Source organism: Pelophylax lessonae (genome assembly GCF_965119305.1).
Source record: "Pelophylax lessonae genome assembly, chromosome: 4".
NCBI lineage: Eukaryota > Metazoa > Chordata > Amphibia > Anura > Ranidae > Pelophylax > Pelophylax lessonae.
Window position 1 is genome coordinate 571,064,879 of NC_138771.1, and position 19,975 is coordinate 571,084,853.

The 19,975-nt window shown below is 46.7% G+C and overlaps 1 protein-coding gene across 1 annotated transcript in view; it reads left to right on the plus strand.

The window, feature by feature from the left end:
* Window positions 1–1,082: 1,082 nt before the first annotated feature.
* The window catches only part of VDAC3 (voltage dependent anion channel 3), a 42,916-nt gene continuing 24,023 nt past the window's right edge, over window positions 1,083–19,975 (plus strand). The window contains exon 1 of the mRNA XM_082255382.1: window positions 1,083–1,156. The gene's annotated coding sequence lies outside the window, so the exon portion shown is untranslated. The remainder of the gene's footprint in view (window positions 1,157–19,975) is intronic.

The following is a 19,975-nucleotide window of genomic DNA, read 5'->3' on the forward strand; positions in this document are numbered from 1 at the left end:
CCTGCCAGTGTCAATATTACAGTAACCGTGCATATTTTTAGCACTGATCACTGTAGTAGTATAAAAAATGTCAGTTAGCTGTCCGATTGGTCTGTCGCAAATTTGGCCACTCACTGCGCTGGAGCCTGCAAATCCGGAGGGAACATGTTAGTCTCAGTGGTGGGGTTGCAGGGGCTTTGTTGTAAGGTAAGTATTTTATAATGTGCTAGTATACGATGCATACTAGCACATTATGCCATTGCAGGTCTTTTTTTTTTTTTTTTTGGAGGGGGGGGGGGGTATACAACAGCTTTAAGGGGGCCCTGCTCATAAGAGCTTACAATCTAAGGCTCTGTGTCTCTGTTTTCATGTGTAACTGTTTCCTTAAAGAGGAAGTAAACCCTCATAAAAAAAAATGAGAAAAAAATAAAAACTTTAAAGACAAAGGCATAATGAGCTAGTTTGCATATTGGCTCATTATGAAATACTTAAAACGAAGCCCTCGCAGTGCCGCCTGCTCAGCGACAGGATGGCCGACATGTTCGGCCATCCTGCTTCCTTGTTCGTGTCCTCCAGCCATCTGATTGGCCGGAGGCGCTATTACATCACTCCCGCGCATGGGAGCCGCTGTTCACGGCACAGGGCTCTGAAGGAAGGGCACGGGTGGCTGTTCCCTCAGAGCGCATGCAGCCGATGACGTTATCGGCTGCATGCACTGTAAATATCTCCAAAACGGTGCATGTTTAGGAGATATTTATAGCGCCTATAGGTAAGCCTTAATATAGCCTTACCTATAGGTAAACGACTTTAAAGTGTGTTTACAATCACTTTAATTGGGGGTGGCCCACTTGTTTTTAGTACTCAGACAGCCACACCCCAGCCCCATGGTAACCAACACAAGCCTCAGGCTCGCTACAAAGCGTGAGCACCATAGACATGGCCGCACAGATAGGGAGAGAGTTCCTCTACACATCACGCAGGACTCTATGATGGCAACTGATCTTGCGGTGGGCCGTGAAATCCTCCTACCGCCCGTCAGCCAATGAGAGGAGAGTGCGGCTGGCCGCAAGCGCTTGGGTGGGCGTGGCGGGGCGTGTCATGTGGTCCTACAGTAGTGTTGGGGGATTCGCGCATGCGCCTGCCGCTGAGAGACGCAGAGACCTTCAGCTGGGGACAGGTGACTGGGGACGGGGTCGCTGGGGGTAGATTGGGAGAGGAGACAGGGCTGGTCACGTGATGGGCGCAACCTGTGGAGGGGCAACCACATTCAGCTGCGCTACTGGACATGCTGAGACTTGTGGTCCCCTCACAGCCGCCCAGGCTATATTGTGTCATGGTGGACTATAGAGGAGTACGGGGGATGTGAGGGGCACAGGCCATAGTGTGTAATATGTCATGAAGGAACGTGAGGGGGGCCACAGGCCTGGGAGGGGCCCCTTATCTATGGGGGGGGTGTCTGCACATCTGGGTCATCATGGCTGTTGTTGTGCAGACAGTGCTGCCTTAAAGGAATACTCCACCTTTTTTTTTTACCACCCCCCCCCCCCATATTTAGACCAAATTCACACCTGAGCGTTCCAGGAATGTGCTAAAAAGCGCAACACACAGTGCCGTTATTTCCTAATGGCATCGCAGATGTGGGTAGTAGTCCTGGGTTTTGCTGCTTGGCAACACTTGGAGCTCAGAACACGCTTGGCTCAGTGGCAGAAAAAGATACCTGAGCCGCTTTGGTGTGCAAAGAGAAGGGCGTTCCAGTGAGCCGGCAGAAGACCAATGCGGGAAAACAAGCGACCAATCGCTCCGGTGTGAATGTGGCTTAAGAATATAATATAAAATGTGGTCACATTCCCCAACCCCCTCCCCCTTACCTGATTGGTAGGGTGCTTCTCCCCACAGAGGAGTGTTGTTGGTATTTAGCGTGGCTCCACCTACACGCCCGCGCTACGCGTTTACATTGATCTGTGAATGAGAAGACTACAAGTCCCATCCATCGCCAAGAGATGCGTAGATTGCGCCAGCACAAGTGATGTCAGCTCTCTTTTGGGGCTTATTTGCGGTTAGGGGGTGGTGGTTAACCACTTAAGCCCCGGAAGATTTTACCCCCATTCCGACCAGGGGTTTTTTTTTGCGATTCTGCACTGTGTGACTTTAACGGACAATTGCGCGGTCGTGCGACGCTGTACCTAAACAAATTTGACGTCCTTTATTTCCCACAAACAGAGCTTTCTTTTGGTGGTATTTGATCACCTGTGTGATTTTTTTGATAATGCTCTATAAACAAAAAAAGAGCGACAATTTTGCAAAAATAATATTTTTCAAATTTTTTTTTATATGAAATTCCCCAAAAAAAAATGTAAAAATCTAAATTTTTTAACATTTTCGGCCAATTTGTTTTATGCTACATATGTTTGGTAAAAAAAAAATGCAAAAAGCGTATTTTGATTGGTGTGCGCAAAAGTTATCGCGTTTACTAACAAAGGGAAAGATTTTTGTCATTTTTTTTTTTTTTTTTTTTTTAACGCGTAATGGCGATCTGCGATTTTTTTTTTTTTTTTTTTTTTGCGACATTGCGGCGGACAGATCTGACCCTTGACTGACATTTTTGACACTTTTGGGGTTACCAGTGACATTTCTACAGTAATCAGTGTTATACATATGCACTGTTACTGTAAAATTACACTGGCAGTGAAGGGGTTAACTTTATTTGAGAGGGAGGGGCTGTGTGTGTCCCTAGGGGCGTGATTCTAACTGTGATTGGCTGTGGCTTGAGGTGTAGGAACAGTGATCAAGGGTCCCACATAGTAGAACTGTATAATCACTATTCCTACACAGGGGAGAATGACAGGCGGCTTGTTTACATCAGCCGCCTGCCTTTCTCCCTCTGCACCGACGATCGCGAGTGACCGGCAGACATCGGGTCCGCCGATCACACGCGCGGGGGGGGTCCGTGACCGCGCCTCCGGGGGCGCACGCTCGCTCCCTAGACCCTCATAGGCTAGCGACGTAGTACTACGTCGCTCTGCCTGTGAGGGGCTGACCGCCACAGTAAATAGTTGTGCGGCAGTCGGCAAGCGGTTAAACCCCAGGATTGAGTTGCATTTTTACCACCCATCAACCTCTCCTCTTTTGCTGCTGAGGCAGCGGCCCGGGATGTAGACCTGCCGCCACCACTATGCTTTGCTTTCCGGGGGCGTGGCTGGAATTATTCCCCCTGGCACACTGTACATGTAGTGTGAATGGGGCCGTGCTACAACTGCCCCACAATGGAGCGTGATTGTGGTGTGGTTGTCCAGGATTTAGGGGGGGGGGGATAAGCGGTGACTTCTCACTTCCTGTCTATTGCTCTCTGGAGAGCGTTCTGAACGCTGGTCACACTTCGGACCGCAATGCAGGTGTAAACAAGACCCTAGGGCTCACTCACCCCTGGTTTGGTCTCTGAAGAGTGATCCCTGTTCACATCACTCTTCAGAGACCATTTGACAGACAGCGTTGTATAGTCAACGCCTGCTTTACCTCTTGAACCCTGCACCAGCGTTTTGCAGACATTAACTTGAATAGTTCCAGCTCAATGGGTGTGGGTGCTACACCTGCCAAAAGCGACAGGGGGCATAATTCCTACCACAACATGTGTGCACCCCTGGCCTCTGCAGCTAAAGGAGAAGTGGGTGAGGGGCGGTAAACATTCAGCATAACCGTGGGCTTTACCGCTCCCCAAGCCACTATTTTGAATGTGCCCTTAGGTGCGTTTTTTCCACGTCGTGTTTTTATGCACATTTTACATATTTTTTTTTTCAGGTGTGCTGCTATTAAACTTTATTAGAGTGCGCATTTTCATGAAAGTACATCAAGTCCTGAATGCTGCATCTTTGATGGCTTTTCATAAAACGTGGAAAAACTGCACCGTACACATGTGGATGAGCTCTTACTCCATTGTTTGCCTCCTTCAGCCCCATAATAGACGGTCGGTACCTCCGTATTGACCTGGGGCTGGGGGAAGAGTCTGCAGGAGGCGGAGCTTTGCATCTATCATTCCTTGATCAGCGTTGCAATGCTCTGCTTGTTCTAGTGCAAAATTATACTAAAAACACTTTTTTATTTTTTTATTATAATTGTGGGTACTTCCTATATTATTATACAGGATTTATATAGGAAGTACCCACAATTATAATAAAAAAATAAATACATTGTTAAAAAAGGTGGACCATACCAGGCTTGTTCACGTGGGAGGTTGGGGGTTGGTGAAACCTTGTGGTTGGGCCACGTTTTTACCGTCCTCAAACTAGGGATAGACCGATTATCGGCAAGGCCGATATGCACTTTCCCCGATATATCGGTATCGACCCTGGAACTGGCCGATATTTTTGTGACGTCATTCTGCCTTCTTAGGCCGATACGTTGTGACCAAAATATCCGTATTGACCCTGAAAAAGCCATATGGGTCTATCCCTACCTCAAACCTATGACCCCTTTAGTTGCAGAGGCCAGGGGTGTATGCGTGTCCCAGCTTTGGTGGTTTGCGGCCACAGAAGGAGTTATACCCTCTGACGCTTGGCTGCAACCCATTCAAGTGAACTGGGCCATTCTGCAAGCAATCCACAACTGAGTGCAATGCAGTGATCATCGGACTATAGCAAGTGGTGAGGCGGTGACACAATGCCTCCTCACCGCCTTTCATATGCTTTCTGAAGAGCAATCCAAACACACATCGCTCTTCATAGAGCACTGCAAGTGTGAGTAATTCCTGGGGTAGATAGAAGTCGGTGTGAATTATCCTTTTTATTATAGGAATGTTATATGTCTGGAGCTGAAGGGGGAGGGGTATGCTATATGAGATCTCGGTATATAGAATGTCCAGTGATGTACATACAGATATGCTGGTATATTGGGGGGGGGGGTGGGGGTGGGGGTGGGGGTGGAGCACATGTGACACACTTAAAGAGGAAGTAAACTCTTAACTTTTTTTTTTTTTCCCCCTGCAAAGTAAATGCATAATGTGCTAGTATGCACCACATGCTAGCACATTATGTGACACCTGCAACAAAGCCTGCGTTGTCCCTGCTGTTGGCTGCATCCATCTTCACCCGTCTTCCTTCCAGTCTCCAGCAGTATTACTGGCCAGAGCAGCGTGACGTCACTCCCACGCATGCACATGGAAGCCGCCAGTTAAGGCACAGAGCTCAGAAGAAATGGCACGGGCGACCGTTTCTTCAGAGCGCATGTGCCGATGACATCATCGGCTGCATGCACTGTAAATATCTCCTAAACGGAGGAGTATTTACAGCACCTATAGGTAAGTCTTATTATTATAGGCTTACCTATAGGTAAAAGTAATTAAATTGGGTTTACAACCACTTTAATAATGCATTGCAGGTATAGTGATTTGGAAAGTGTGGGAAGTGTACCTCTGGTTGTGGCCCTTGCTGTATGTGGGACATGTCTGGCCTGGATTCCTGGGCACAGTTGCCTTGGGGGGAAGCCCGAGTCTGGAAAACTTGAAAATGATCCCTTGTTAGTGGGGCTGTGCCGGCACTGCAAGGGTTAGTAGCTCTAGGAGAGTTGAGAAGTACTTTTACTTAATCCTCCGCTTCCCCTGCAAATGGTGCCCCCCCATGGTCCAGCAGCAGTGGACTATCCCTCAGGATGTGGACCCTGCATTGATCTCGATGACACGAGGACCTTAGACCATTAGGGAATAGAGGAGAAGATTCTGGGTGGAGAGGATGCTCTGGTCTAGCTTTGCGGAGGATCGAGTAAGTAAATCTTTAACGAGTCCTCTAAGCCCAAAGGAACAATGAACCCATGTAATGCTGGCACAGCCCCACTGACAGGGATCATTTTCAAGTTTCCGGGAGTTGGACTTTAACACAAAACTCTTTCTGGAAAAGAAGGGAAAAGAGCTGCCTGCAAAAAAGTAATAATGCTGACCTGTCCAGTGGGTGGAGCCTCAGATCTTTGCTCGCTTCAAGACCTATGGTGGATGAATGAATAATTTTTAGCGAGCTTCAGGTTCCTGAGTGTTTTAGTACCGCTCTCTGGCCTCAGTGCTACTACAGGACACAGTAGTGACATACAGTAATGGCGGCAGGGGGGGGGGGGGGGGAGAATCCAGCATCCGAAACTCGATTTGTGATATACTGAAGATTCTGTAGATCTTAAAGCCAGTTTAGTTTGGAGGCATCACCGGCCAGTCAGGTAAGTATCTTTTTTTTTTTTTTTTTTAATTTTGCAGTGACGGCAGTGTTAATTTTGTCCACTAAATTTAACACTATTTTAGTCTACTAAAATGTGACTAATATTAAAACAGTTCAGATGACTAAAATAAAAATAAAATGGCATTTTAGTCCTAAGACTAAAATACGACTAAAACATAAATGACATTTTAGTCAAAAGACTATAACTAAAACTAAATCATAAATTGACATTGCATACTAGCTCCTTATGAAATACTTGCCTTAGAACGAAACCCCCGCAGTGCCGCCTGCTCACCGGTAACAAGGCGGATATTTTCGGCCACCCTTCTTCCTGCTTCGCGTCCTCCGGCCATCTGATTGGCCAGAGGTGCGATTACATCACTCCCGCTGTTCACGGCATAGGGCTCTGAAGGAAGGGCACGGGCGGGCGTTTCTTCAGAGCGCATGCGCTGATGACGTCATCGGCTGCATTCGATGTATATATCTCCTAAACGGTGCATGTTTAGGAGATATTTACAGTACCTATAGGTAAGACTTATTATAGACTTACCTATAGGCAACAGTCATTAAGGGGGGTTTACAACCTCTTTAATCTTTCCTTCAAGTTCTAAATCTTCAGGCTTATTGATGAGACTTCTACCTACCTCTGAGATTGGAGGAGAGTGACTCTTTTTTTATTGTGATGAGTGACATCTGAGATGGCTCATTAGGAGGTCTGACTGTTGTTTCCCTGAACTCATGCTGATCTACACTGTCATCTAGCTACTACATAACCATAACCAGATCAAACACAGGGCCCTGCAGTTGTTTACATTGTTCTTAGCTATGGGGCTCTGTTATGTAATGCGGTTATGCACACTTACAAGACATTAGACTCATTTTACAAAACATTAACACAAGAATAAGGATCTTTATTTTCACACAGGTGACTCGTTTTTGCCTCTGATTGGACTCCATTGAAAATAATTGTCTATTTTTAAAATAAATATCTAGCTGTGTTGGCCTTGTGAATGGATCCTTATGTGTTCTCAGTATGAGGTCAGGGAGCAACAGTTACACCCCAGATGACACATCTCCCAGGGCCTACAGTTCCCAGACCGAGTGAGTTGGAGTTAAAAATCGGGTCAGTAAATCTCCTAATGGAAAAGGATGGTAATTGATCTGAAATTAGGATGCAATCAAAACAGCAAGTGTGTGGGGTGTTGAAAGAAAATATTCACAAATCTGATCACATCTACAGACTGGTGTGTGTGTGGCTGCCATTAGTGTCGGCTAGTGGGACCAGATAGCCCAGGGAGCGTGGTGTTTGTATGAGACTGTACATGATCTGTTTTGGATGTGTGGATTTGTACGTGTTCTGTGAATGTTTTGGATAGGACAGCATCTTGATTGTAGATGGCTAAGGCTTTGTTCACATGTCGTACCTAAGTGCAGCCATGCGAGGGCCATGTTTTCCGGCACGGGGATGCACAGGTTTTCCATACATCCCCAGGAAAGCAGTCTCATTCATGCTAGTTGGAATGCAGCGGCTGCACTGCTCATAATTTGACAGCCATCAATGTAACAAATGATTTACATTCCTGAGCTAAGTACATGACACTACCACATTGATATGGAGAGGTTAATTGAATAGAGGCAAATATAATGTGCACTGCAAGTGCAGTTGCACTAGATCTGAGGGGAAGCTCTGAAATGAGGATAAGCTCTGCTGATTTCTATCATCCAATCATGTGCATGCAAAAATGCTGTTTTTTATTTTCCTTGCATGTGATTGGGTATTCTTTGCAAAGTGAAGCTTTACCTCATTTACTAATCCCTGGAGCAACTACACTTGCAGTGCACAGTAGGGATTTACCAATATGGTTTTTTCAGGGCCGATACTGACACAGATTTTCCGGCCACCCTTCAGGCTGATAGCCGATATTAGGTGTTGATATTCTGCACATCTAACGTTTTTTTTTTTTTTTATTTTTTACACTGTCCTTTTTTAATTATTTTTTTATCACTTTTACTACTATCACAAGGAATGTAATCATCCCTAGTGACAGTAATAGGCAGTGACAGGTATTCTTTATGGAGAGATCTGGGGTCTAAAAGACCCCAAACCCCTCCTCTGCACTTAAAAGCATTCAAAACGTCAAGTTTGGCTGTTTTGAATGCCGTTTTTTTTTTTTTTTTAAATCTGGCACCTTTAAGGCTCAAGTAATGTCATGACATTGCGTCCGGGTTTTTACATCGGAGACCCGATCAGAGCCAAATGCGGCTTTGTTCGGGTCTTTGGCCAGCCGGCGGATGTGTCGACTGGTCGCTCGAGTCTCCCGGTGTGAAGGGAGACCAGGCTAGTCATGGAAGGCGGTGGGAGTGGGGCGTCCCCTCCCACTCCTTGTAATGACAGCCGAGCGGCTGCTCAGCCACATCGGTTGTCATTACAAGAAAGTCAACTGTCGGCTCTAAACAACGGTACCGGGATGATGCCTCTAGCTGCAGGCATCACTTCGGTACAACCCCTTGAAGTGACATCGGCAAGCTTGTGGCCGATACTGATAACGTCAAAAAAAGGAAATATCGGCCCCCGATAATCGGTGGATGCTTATGCACAGTATATTTGTCTTTAGTACAACCCCCTTGTTTTATTTTAACCTTCTTGCCAGTGTAGAGTTTCCCCCCATGTTTTTTTGTACATTCCTAAAGTGTCCACTGCCTGGCCATTAGATCAATAACAAATGTGTTTTTTTTCTTTTCTATTAACTTAAATGGTGATTTATCTCAATTTTTTGTGGTGTTTACCTGAGTTATTAAGTTTGTATTTACCTCAAATTAAGACCCCGTTCACACTGGGGCGACCCGACTTGCGGTGGCGACCTGTGAAGTCGCGGTGCGCAGCCCGCACCGCGACCTCGGAGCGGCATGCACGGACTTCATATCATTGAAGTCAATGCAGGTCGCTCCAGGTCGCCCCATAGAGGCTCCGGACCCTTTTTCTAAGTCGAAGCGACTTGTGTCGCTCCTATTAGAACGGGTCCACAGCTTCTCTATGGCAGGCGACCTACAGCGACCTGTCAGGCGACCAGGTCACCTGACAGGTCGCCCCAGTGTGAACGGGGTCTCAATATTTTACTTTGATAAATTCACGCCTTTATTATTGCATGCGATAGTTACAAAAACACAGTTTTTGCGATAATCTTTAGTGAATTGACTCCACAAGGAGGAGCAACCCCTTACCATAATTACGTGTTGCTGTTGATCCCAAATACCTTCTCCTTTTATTCCATTGTGAGAGAATGGGGGGAGGCTCCCAAATGTAATCACTGATTTTGACAGCACTGCAGTCACAAGGTACAGAGCCACTCCGAATAGCTCTGTTCACTGTATATGTAATCTGAGTCATCCAGTGATGGCTTCACAGCCATTTATGGGCACATTAACCACCTGTGTACGGTCTAAAAATACATAAACACCACTCCACCCTTAGTGAACGTCACTACCGGTGGATGTTTTAAAACAAGCCTGTAAGCATTTTGGTTAGAGTGTGTATCAGGATAATCTGTACATCTCTGTATTACACGCACATTTCCCTGTGTTGTACCTAGGTACAGATCTTGTACAGAGAAATACTTTTTGATCCTTGCAGAAGTTAGAGATGCACCGGAATTTCATCGGCTGAAAATGGTGTTATCTGCATTTTGCCGATAAGAGAAAAATATGTCAAACGCATGCAACTTCGACGTGACTTTATGGTGAGTTTGCTGCGATTTTACCACAGTTTTACTGAGCATATGGTTTATTATTTGTAGGTCACGTGACTCAAAAGCTGCATCAAAAACGTAACACGGGTGCGTTATTGATGCGTTGTTGTGGCATTTTCAATGCATTTCAATTGGGAGTTTCTTTTTTAACTGAACAAAAATGTGGCAAATTTTTAACATCACAACGGAAGCAAAGCGGACCAGTGTGAAGACATACATAGAATTTTAAGGGATACATTTTTCTTGAGCTTTTCTTGTGCTAAAGGGGCCAATAATGGCCAACAATAAATTCATATCTATTTTAAATCCGTGATACGAATTAAAAAGTCTAATACAATTTTTAAAAGAATTTAATACATTTTTTAAAAACTGTAATGAAGGAAAGTACATCCTACATTTTTGGTTTTGGTACCAAAATTTCCATTCAATGCACCTCTAGCAGAAATGATACTCTGCTGCTAATATCCTTTTGTGGGCCAACAACTTAGTGCTTTTGTTGGACTGAAGTTGCAAGGAATGGTGTCAGCACTGTCCAGTTATCTTCTGATGAACAACAGAAGGTGGGGATGGGTTCTGTAGTTCACGAAAGTGGCAGCTGGCAGGGCTGATAATCCCACTTAACGTAAAGCCCCGTACACACGTACGGATCGTCGTCATACAAACGTTCGTCTTTTCTCCCCGGGATGTCGGTGTCTGTTGAAAAGTGCAAGGACAGCACAAGAATTTTGTCTGCAGACTTCAGCTGACTGCAGAAGTGATGTCATGTAATGGTTAACTTTCCCTGTGTTTTTTATTTTCTGAGCATGCCCAGTCTTGCAAATCTGCGGTCTGTCGGCCGAATTCTGTACTGACAGGCGAACAATCGTCCGTTCTGGTGTCCGCAGACAAAAATTTTCATGTTTGCAAGAAAGACTTTTGTACGCGGATTGTGCGCAGACAGCTGTCGGAGGCACCATACTAACACGCGTACAATCGGCAGATCTTTCGTCCGCCGACGTTTGTATGCCGACGATCGGTACGTGTGTACGGGCCTTTAGACTACACATTGTGCAGGTACAGATGGAACAAAACCCTTTTAGTGGATTATTCAACAGACCAAAAAGGTGGGAATAAGAGATGTTCATTGTTGGGGTTTATGTACACTTCAAGTGTCTGTCGTGAGGCTAATACAAGGTTGCAGTCTGATCTCCTCCTGTACTGAAAATATAAACCGGAAATACAATTGTTGGGGAAACCGACATTTCGTTTGACACCTTTTATGAATGAGGACCGTCAGGTCTGAAGTATTGCCAAGTCGGATCACTTAGAATTATGGCGCACTTGTGATTTAGTCCCTGGTTTCAAATCGTAGCAGGATTACTGTAGAATCTGATTGCATGCTGTCATTCTGTCTCTGGTTAGGAATAGGGAAGCATCAATTCATTGCTAAGGGAAGCTCTGCAGAATCTCCAGAGGTGGGGGAGGGGAGGGGTTAGCATTTGACTGGTTTTGAACCTTTGTCATTTAGCTCTATGGATACCACTATAAACCAGATATAGAAGTGCAGGTTTTCCTTCATTCCACATTGTTTTAAAGACTTTCACCTATTACACATTTATGTTATGCATGCGGCTTTGACTGGTTGGCATGCCTTAGGTTATTAGATGGGGAGGGAAGGTGTCACCCTGAACCATGCCAAAGCACTGTATGGGAGTGATCATATTACTAAAATGAACTAGACTGTGGGGGCCAAATGGTCTCTGACACAGTACGCCCTCAGATTGGCTCCTTTATCAACTGTTTTACTTATCTGTAATGTAGGAAATGCATATGCATGACATAGCAGTGTACTGTTTGGGTGTATAACCAGGTTTTTGTTTCCAGCAGTAACGTGGGGGAACACAGTTCTGGCATCTCCTGCACTAAATATATGCAAGGGGTGCTGAGGTGTGCCTGGAGGATCTATTGTCACTGGGGGAGATCCATTTTTGCTGGCAGAGGTTTGTTTCTGGCGGGGAGGGGTGATTTTGTTGTGGGGGTCTTTAGTGGGAAAGGTTGGTTTAATGGCACCTCAGCACAGTTATATAATATTGCAATTCATATGTGCTGGAACTGGATCCAGTCTTGCAGTCATTGTGGGGCTTTGCAGAAAAATGGGCATGAATAGCATCATGTAGCACAAACATTTTTTATATATGTGCATGAATAAAGTATTTAGACTCCCTTGACTTTCTTTGAATTTGATATGTTGCAGCCTGATACTGCAGTTGTTTGTTTTTTTTTTTTTTCTCCTGAGACCCCGTTCACACTGGGGCGACGCTACTTCCCGGGGCGACCTTGGAGCAGCGCACTGCGACTTCACAGGTCGCCCCGGGAAGTAACGTCGCCCCAGTGTGAAGGGGCTTCTCAGGCGACCAGGTCGCCTGACAGGTCGCCCCAGTGTGAATGGGCTCTTAATCTACATTCCGTACCCCATAATGACAAAGTGAAAACAGAATTTAAGAAATGTTTGTAAACGTATTAAAAAAAACTGAAATGTATGTTTTGTTCACAGCCCCTGATCTCTTTAACCATTGGGTTATACTGCCCCCTACAGGATTAGGACACTAGGCAAAAAAAAATGTCTGGCTACACCTATGGGCAGTCCTCTCTCTGCAAGTACTCAGTTTTTTTTTTCTGCTTAGTCAGGAGTAAGGACCTAGTTCCTTGCTGGGATCTCTGGTCCTGGCAATATTTTCTTTTTAGACAGAATTTTTCTCCTGGTTTTGTCCTGTGAGATCTACAATCAACTGCCGGACTGAGCAACGGGCTGGGTAATTTAGATCCAGTGGTCACCCCAGTCTGGCCAGCGAGCGCGTGCAGACATCTGCTCCGCACTAGGTTGGCCTGGGAGTTAAACACCTCGCGAATTCGCATTTGACCGGGTTTCGGCCTGAATCGCAGCATTCCTCCTGGCCGACAGCCCCCCATTTCGATGGCGAGGAGGTTCTGTCTGGAGCAGTGCCTGCCTGGTTCCTGGTATGGTGAGTAGCTGTCCCCCCCTCTACTTATACAGGGGCTGTGTGGGTGGTCTGGTCCACCTCCTGGGGTGGGGGCAGGGCGCTATGCTGGCAATGGGGGGGCGGTGCGCAGCCGGCGACCGAACGATCGGCTGTGCAGGGGGGGTTGTACCTGGGTCTGCCTTTTGAGGCCTAGGGATCCTTCCTTGGTACCTTGTGGAACTGCTGTTTTTTGTAGCCTGTGTGCTCAATGCATGGCTGCCATGTTTGTGTAGTCCGCCATTTTGGGGTGGTTTGCCATTGAAAATCGCAGCGGCCTTGACAGTGAGGTCCTGTCGGTGGCGATTTCGGCGGTGGGAGCCCCTTCTCATCCCCTGGTGCTCACTCCTGGATCATTTCCTGATCGCCGCTCATGCAGTGCAGACTCCCCTGGTGGCTGTGGTGCCTGGTTTCTGCGGGGTGGTGAGTCTGGTGGGGTCCTCTCTGCTGCAGATCAATTGGTGCTCTGTGACTGGCAACCGGGTGGTGCTGCCAGAGCAGTGGGGGTTGTCCCTTAGCAGTGTGTTACACTTTTTTTGGGGTCACCCTGGTGACTCACGGAGCATATCTCCCCACCTGTTCCCCTCTCTGGGGCTGTGGGGCCCTCCAGGAACCATCCATCCATGGATGCACTGACGGCGGTCCTGGAGTCCCTTGTGTCCCGGGTGGAGGTGGCTTTTGGGCGATGGGCTGGTATAAAGCGCTAACCGCCTTCCCCTGCTTCATCCGCCTCCTCAGATCCTGAATCTGATTCGGCTGCGGTGGACGCGGGCCACCCTGCTGGGTCTGTGATCACGTGCCCTTAGTGAGGATAATTCCTCCGCTTTTGCAGCCTCGCACGAGAAGGCACTGGTGGACGCACTGATTGTATCTGTTCTTGAGACTTTAAGATGGAGGACATGGCTGCGACAGAGGTGCAGGTTCCCTTTCGCACTCACAGCCACCCAGAGCGGCAAAAGAGTTCCCTTTCCCCTCCTATTTAGTCAGAATTGTCACTGAAGAGTGGGGACGGCCAAAGCGTCCCCTTGGGGTCCCCCAAGCAAGTTGCTAGCTGATTTCCCTATGAGGAGTCCCTACTTAAGAAGGAGACTGCTCCACCGGTGGTGAACCCCTCCGGTTTCCAGATTGAACAAGGCAACCATGATTCTGGTTGAAGAGTCCCCAGCCTTTAAGGACCCGGCTGACAGGAAGGCAGAGACTGTTGCCCGCATTATGTACACTCTTGCTGGTTCGGCACTGTGGCCAATATTCACCATTGCCCTGGTGTCGCAGACTCTGACCGAATGGGCTAGGCTTTTACGCCATGACCTGGAGGGGGAGTAGCGCCCCCCTGCCTTTCCTGAGCTGGCGGACCAGCTGGTCCAGGGGCTGCAGTTTATCTGTAATGCATCTTTTGGATGCGGCTCCCCTAGTGGCTCGACTATTTCGGCAGTGGTCCTTCGGTGATCTTTTGGCACAAATGCTGGTCTGCGGACCAGACTTCTAAAAAGGCCTTGACTGATCTTCCCTTTCAAGGAGATTGCATGTGCTACCCTGGATGACTGCATTAAAGGTCTCAAAGGGGGAGGAGAACTTGCAGGCTAAGGGCAAGGACCCTCGTCGTAATTGTGGGCCCTCCTTCTCGGTTCATAAGAAGTTTTCGTCCCTCAGGGTCGACTGACAAGTGATCGGAGCTCTTCGGGGCATCCTCTGGATGATCCAAGCGAACTTTGTCTGGCAAGTCAAATGCGGGCTTCTCCAGACCCGTGGACAAGGCCCCTTCAGCAGGAAGGTGCACCCTAGCCTACATCTGGGGTGCGTCTTCGCTGGTTCCCGGACCCGTGGACTCCCCTGGTAAATTTCAGGTGGGTAAACAAGGTTATTCGGTCCGGCAACAAGATTGAGTTTCGTTCTTACCCTCCGGTAAGGTTCTTCATTCCAACATGCGACTGTCCCTGGTCCGCTTGCTGGCTCTTTTTGGGGCTGTGCAAGACCTTTTACTTTACAGGAGATAGTCCCGGTTCGGACTCAGTAACGTTTTCAGTGGTTTTACTCAAGCCTGTTTACAATCCCCAGGAAGGAGGCAAGGTGCCAGGAAGGAGGCAGGGTGCGTCTAATTCTGGACCTCTAGGCGCTGAACTGTTTTGTGCAGTTGCAGAAGTTCAGAAGGAGTCTGTTTGCACAGTGGGGCCTTCCCTGTATCGGGGATTTTCTTGCCTCAATCTAAATCAAGGATGCTTATCTTCACATTCCAATGTGTGTCGGTCTCCAGTGCTTCATCCGCTTTGCCATGGGAGAGGAGCATTATCGGTTTGTGGCGTTACCTTTTGATCTCTCCTCTGCTCCTCGGGTCTTCATGAAAGTGTTGGCCCCCGATGCCAGCATTGTTATGCCAATGGGGGATCGCGGTACTGGGCTACTTGGACGTCCTCCTTCTGCGAGCGGAGTCTCCTACTTTCTGGTGGAAAACTTGGAAATCGCCATATGAGCTTGAGGGAGTTTGACTGAATTCAGAATTTTCAGAAGTCTGCTCTGGTTCCATCCACAAGCTGTCCTATTGGAGTCTAGCTTCGTATTTTGGTGCTCCGGCTGGGCAAATCCTTCCTCACTTTGTAATGGACAGTGGTCACCACGGATGCCAATCTGTCCGGTTGGGGAGGCGTCATCTGCAAACATTCTGCCCAGAGGATCTGCACACTGGAAGAGTCCATGCTATACTGATCAATGTCTTGGAATTCCGAACAATCAGACTGTGCCTGGAACATTGGATGGATCGTCCTCAGGGATGTCCAGTGAGTTTTCAATCGGACAGTGCCATGGCCGTGGCTTATGTCAGTCACTAGGGGGGCACAAGAAGCATCCTGGCGGCTCTGGAGGTAGCCGGCATTCTAAGGTGGGCAGAACGGTTTGTTCCAGCCCTTTCCGCCATGCATATTTCCAGGGTGGAAAACTGGCAGGCGGATTACCTCATACGGCAGGCGTTGGACCAAGGGGAGTGGTCCCTTCATCCGGAGGTGTTTTATCAGTTGTGTCTCTGGTGGGGCATCCCTGAGGTGGATCTGTTGGCTTCCCAGCTGAACAGAAAGGTGCAGAGGTTTGTGGCTCGGTCACGGGATCCTCTAGCGGACGCCACAGATGTGCTGGTGGGCCCATGGGGTCAGTATCGTCTGATTTACGCCTTCTCACATATCTAGCTTATGCCAAGACTTCTATGCAGGATCGAGGCAGAAGGGATTCTGGCCTCGCCGGGCTTGGTACGCTCTGGTGCGGCTGGTTGCCAACATTCCTTGGAAGTTTCCTCTCAGGGAGGCTCTTCTGTCCCTAGGACCAATCTTCCATCCTGCTTTACAGTCGTGAGTCGGTGTTTCCAATGCTGGGAAACCTACTTCTAGGAAGATCTACCGTCTTACATGGAAGCCGTACAGTGCGTGGCGTAATTCTCTTTGGGTTTATCCTCGCCCTTGTTCGGTGGCTCAGATCTTGACCTTCCTTCAACGGGGGGTTGAGCAGAAACTGGCCTTGAGTACTATCAGGGGTCAGGTGTCGGCCTTAGCAGTCTTATTTCAACTCCCTTGGTCATATACTCTCTGGTGTGTACTTTTCTTCAGGGAGTTCTATAAAGTGGCTGTGTTGGTATCTGTGGATGCTTCCTTTTGCCACAAGGTTTTTGCAGGCTGCTGTTTAGAGGACCTGGTCCTTTTGACGGTGTTTTGTTCAGGTGAGCTCCAGTTGTTTTGGTTGAGCTCCTGTTTACCTGGTTGGCTATAGATAGCCTTGGGAATCTATTTTTTTAGGGAGGTCCGTGAATTTATTAAAAAGAAAAAACTGAATCATCAAATATGATTGGGGGGTTCTAAGTAATTTTCTAGGAAAAATACTGATTGTTACATGTGAACAAAAAGTAGCAGAAAATGCCCGGACTGGAAGTAGTTAAACAACTGTAGTATCAGGCTAAAACATAATATTGAAAAAAGTGAAGGCGGTCTGAATACTTGATGTAGGAACCATCATTGCTTCTTGCCAACCAATTCTGATCGAACATTTGATATGCCATTTTCAAAGGAGGAAAACACATCATGAGGTTCTATAGAGATGTTTATTGGATCTCAATTATCCATAAGATCATTTTATAAAAAAAAAAAAAAAGAGAGAACTTTGTTCCCTGTAACAACCAGATTCTTCTATTTTTCTTTAACCTGTTCTGGAATGCCCCCCCCCCCCGCCACAGATATACTGCGGCAGGATGGCCCTCCCGCGCGAAATGACATACCTATAGGTCATTTTGTGAACTGGTTCTGGGGTGCCTGCCACCGGCAACCCACTCCCACTGTGATTAGACATAGCGGGAGCCAGTCAGCGGGTCTGGCGGACCCGATGTTCGCCAGCGATCGTTCATGAGAGAGGCAGATCAGCGGTCTGTGAGAGGGGAAGATGGAGATCTTGTGTTTCTGCTAAGCAGGAACACGTATCTTTGTCTCCCTCCAGTCAAAGCATCCCCCACACAGTTTGAAAACACTCTCAGGGAACACATTTAACCCTTTGATCGCCCCTGATGTGGTTCCCTGCCAATGTCATTAGTACAATGACAGTGCACTGATAACTGTATTTGTATTAGTGTCACTGGTCCCCAAAAAGTTTGTCAGATTTGAACCCTGCAATTTTGTAGTCCCGCTAAAGATCGCTGCCATTACTAGTAAAAAAGAAAACATTTCATAAATCTATCACATAGTTTGCAGATGCAATAACTTTTGCGCAAACCAATATACGCTAATTGGGATTTTTTTTTTTTACTATCTAAACTGATGAAGAAATTTTAGATTTTTTTTTTTTTTTTCTTTTTTTTTTTTATTGAATAGGTTTTATAGCAAAAAGTAAAAAATTCAGTTTTTTGAAAGAAAAAAAAAAAATTGTCGGCTTTTTTTGTTTATAGCACAAAAAATAAAAACCGCAAAGGTGACCAAATGCCATCAAAAGAAAGCTTTTGTGGGGAAAAAAAAGAACATACATTTTTATTTGGCTACAGCGTGGCAGGACCATGCAATTGTTAAATTAACGCAGTGCAATATCGCAAAAAAAATGGCCTGGTCATAAAGGGGGGTAAGCCTTCCGGGGCTGAAGTGGTTAAAGTGTGAATGTGGTTGGCTGCAATGAGGAGTACAAGCAGACCTCTGGGAGGTGGTAATGGTGAATGAGACAATATTTCCTCTGGTCGGTTTTGTGCAGAAATTGCACTGTATGCCTGCTGAGTGGACTCTGATCTTTTAAATGGATTGGATCATCAAAAAATAAGAGGCTTATTCCAGACTATCTCATGTGGCGGGGAGGGATAACATATCTGTACAATGGAAGCGGTCTTCTGTCACTTGCTGAATGCCATTAGTTAAGTGGTCATATGACTGCAGCTTTCAGCGCCTGCCATTTATATGCACAGCTATGCCTGTTGATCATATGAGAAATATTTTTTAGGAGATGGGGAAAATTCTCCATCACTGTAGACAGGTCACCTCTATGGAGGAGAGGCGGACATTGTTTTTATTCAGGCTGCCCACAATCAGCTGCTTCTGCCTTTTCTTTTTAAAGCCTCGTACACACGCATCGATTATTGGCCGCTGATTTTCGGCTTGTTAGTATGATGCTTTCGACAACCGACTCCGACTTTTCGGCCAAATAAAATCTGGTGTGCAGGCTATAAAATTTTTGTTTGCCGTCAACACAACGGCTGATTTTCCGTCAGTCAGTACAGATTTCGGCAGACAAAAATCTGATGAGCAAGACTGGGCATGCTCAGAGAAGAAAAAACACACGGAAAGTAAACCAACACATGACATCACTTCTGAAGTAGATTTTTGTTGGCCGAGAAAATTTGTGTGCAGTCTAGGCACATTCCAACCAGCAAAACACAACTCTGGACAAAAGACGGCCGATCATCTTTGTGTGTGTACGAGGCATTAGGCATGCTAGAAGGAAGACACCAACTGGTTGCTAGTAGAGATGGTAGTAGTAAAGGGAAATGATAGGCGAGGCCTTTTGTGAGCTGTCTTGATAATCCATTTACTAATCTGTGGTTAGCAGTTAATGGTTTGTTTCAGCAATGAGAAATTAAACCCAAAAGCAAAAATTGAATATATTGCAGCTTACCAGTAATTGTATGTGGTGGCTGCATTGTTTTTCTTTTTTTCACCTGGTGATCTGGCCAGTAATTATGTTAAATTTTAAGCATTCCGTAACAGACTAAGCGTTCCAGCATTGGAGGGTTTGACATTGACATTGCTGCCATCCAAAGGTGTCATTGATGCTCTTTTATCCACAGTGGAGACACCCTAAGGCAGGACTTGTGTTACTGGCCAGATCGCCAGGTGAAAATTGAAGAAAAAGGCCTAAAAAAGAAAACTACCGTAATGCAGCCACATTTTAAGGATTTGTTTTTGGGTTTAACACAACTTTAAAAATCACAAGGCTGAGAAAAGTATTTTCTCTTACGTCCTCCGACAGTCGCCGCCTCTTCATATTCGTCACATATGGGGTATTAGACTTTGCTCCGAAGGAGTAGCTAGGCAACAGAATATGTTAACAATAAAGCTTTAACATATCCCACCCTCAAGGGGTGGTCCCCTCAGTCAATACCCTCCTACTTCCTGCAACCATATCTCAGTTTTAATGTCTAGCTTGTCAGGAGTGGCTGGCTCTCTCTGTGCTGGGACTTTCTGTCCCAGACTCTTTCTTCTTTTTAAAATTTTGTTTGAGTTTTCTCTCTATCTTTACTTAGCTGTTATTTTTGTCAGCATTAGTTAGTTCTTCGGACGAAGAGGATCATGCGGACTGGGTCTCGGGCTGATCCCCCCTGGTCGCAGGTCGTGGGTCAGTGGCTTCCCAGTCTGCCATCGAGCGTTCAGCCAGGTAACGCTCCTGGCACAGTGAACGACCCATCCCTGTTCGGTGCAGGGATGATTGGTGAGGTGGCTACCTCACCGGACGCTGTGCGGTTTCTTAACCTCCATCGTGTGCGTCTTGAATTGCGACTCTCCCTGCCTCATGTGCAGCGGCTTGTTCGCCTGTGCGGGTT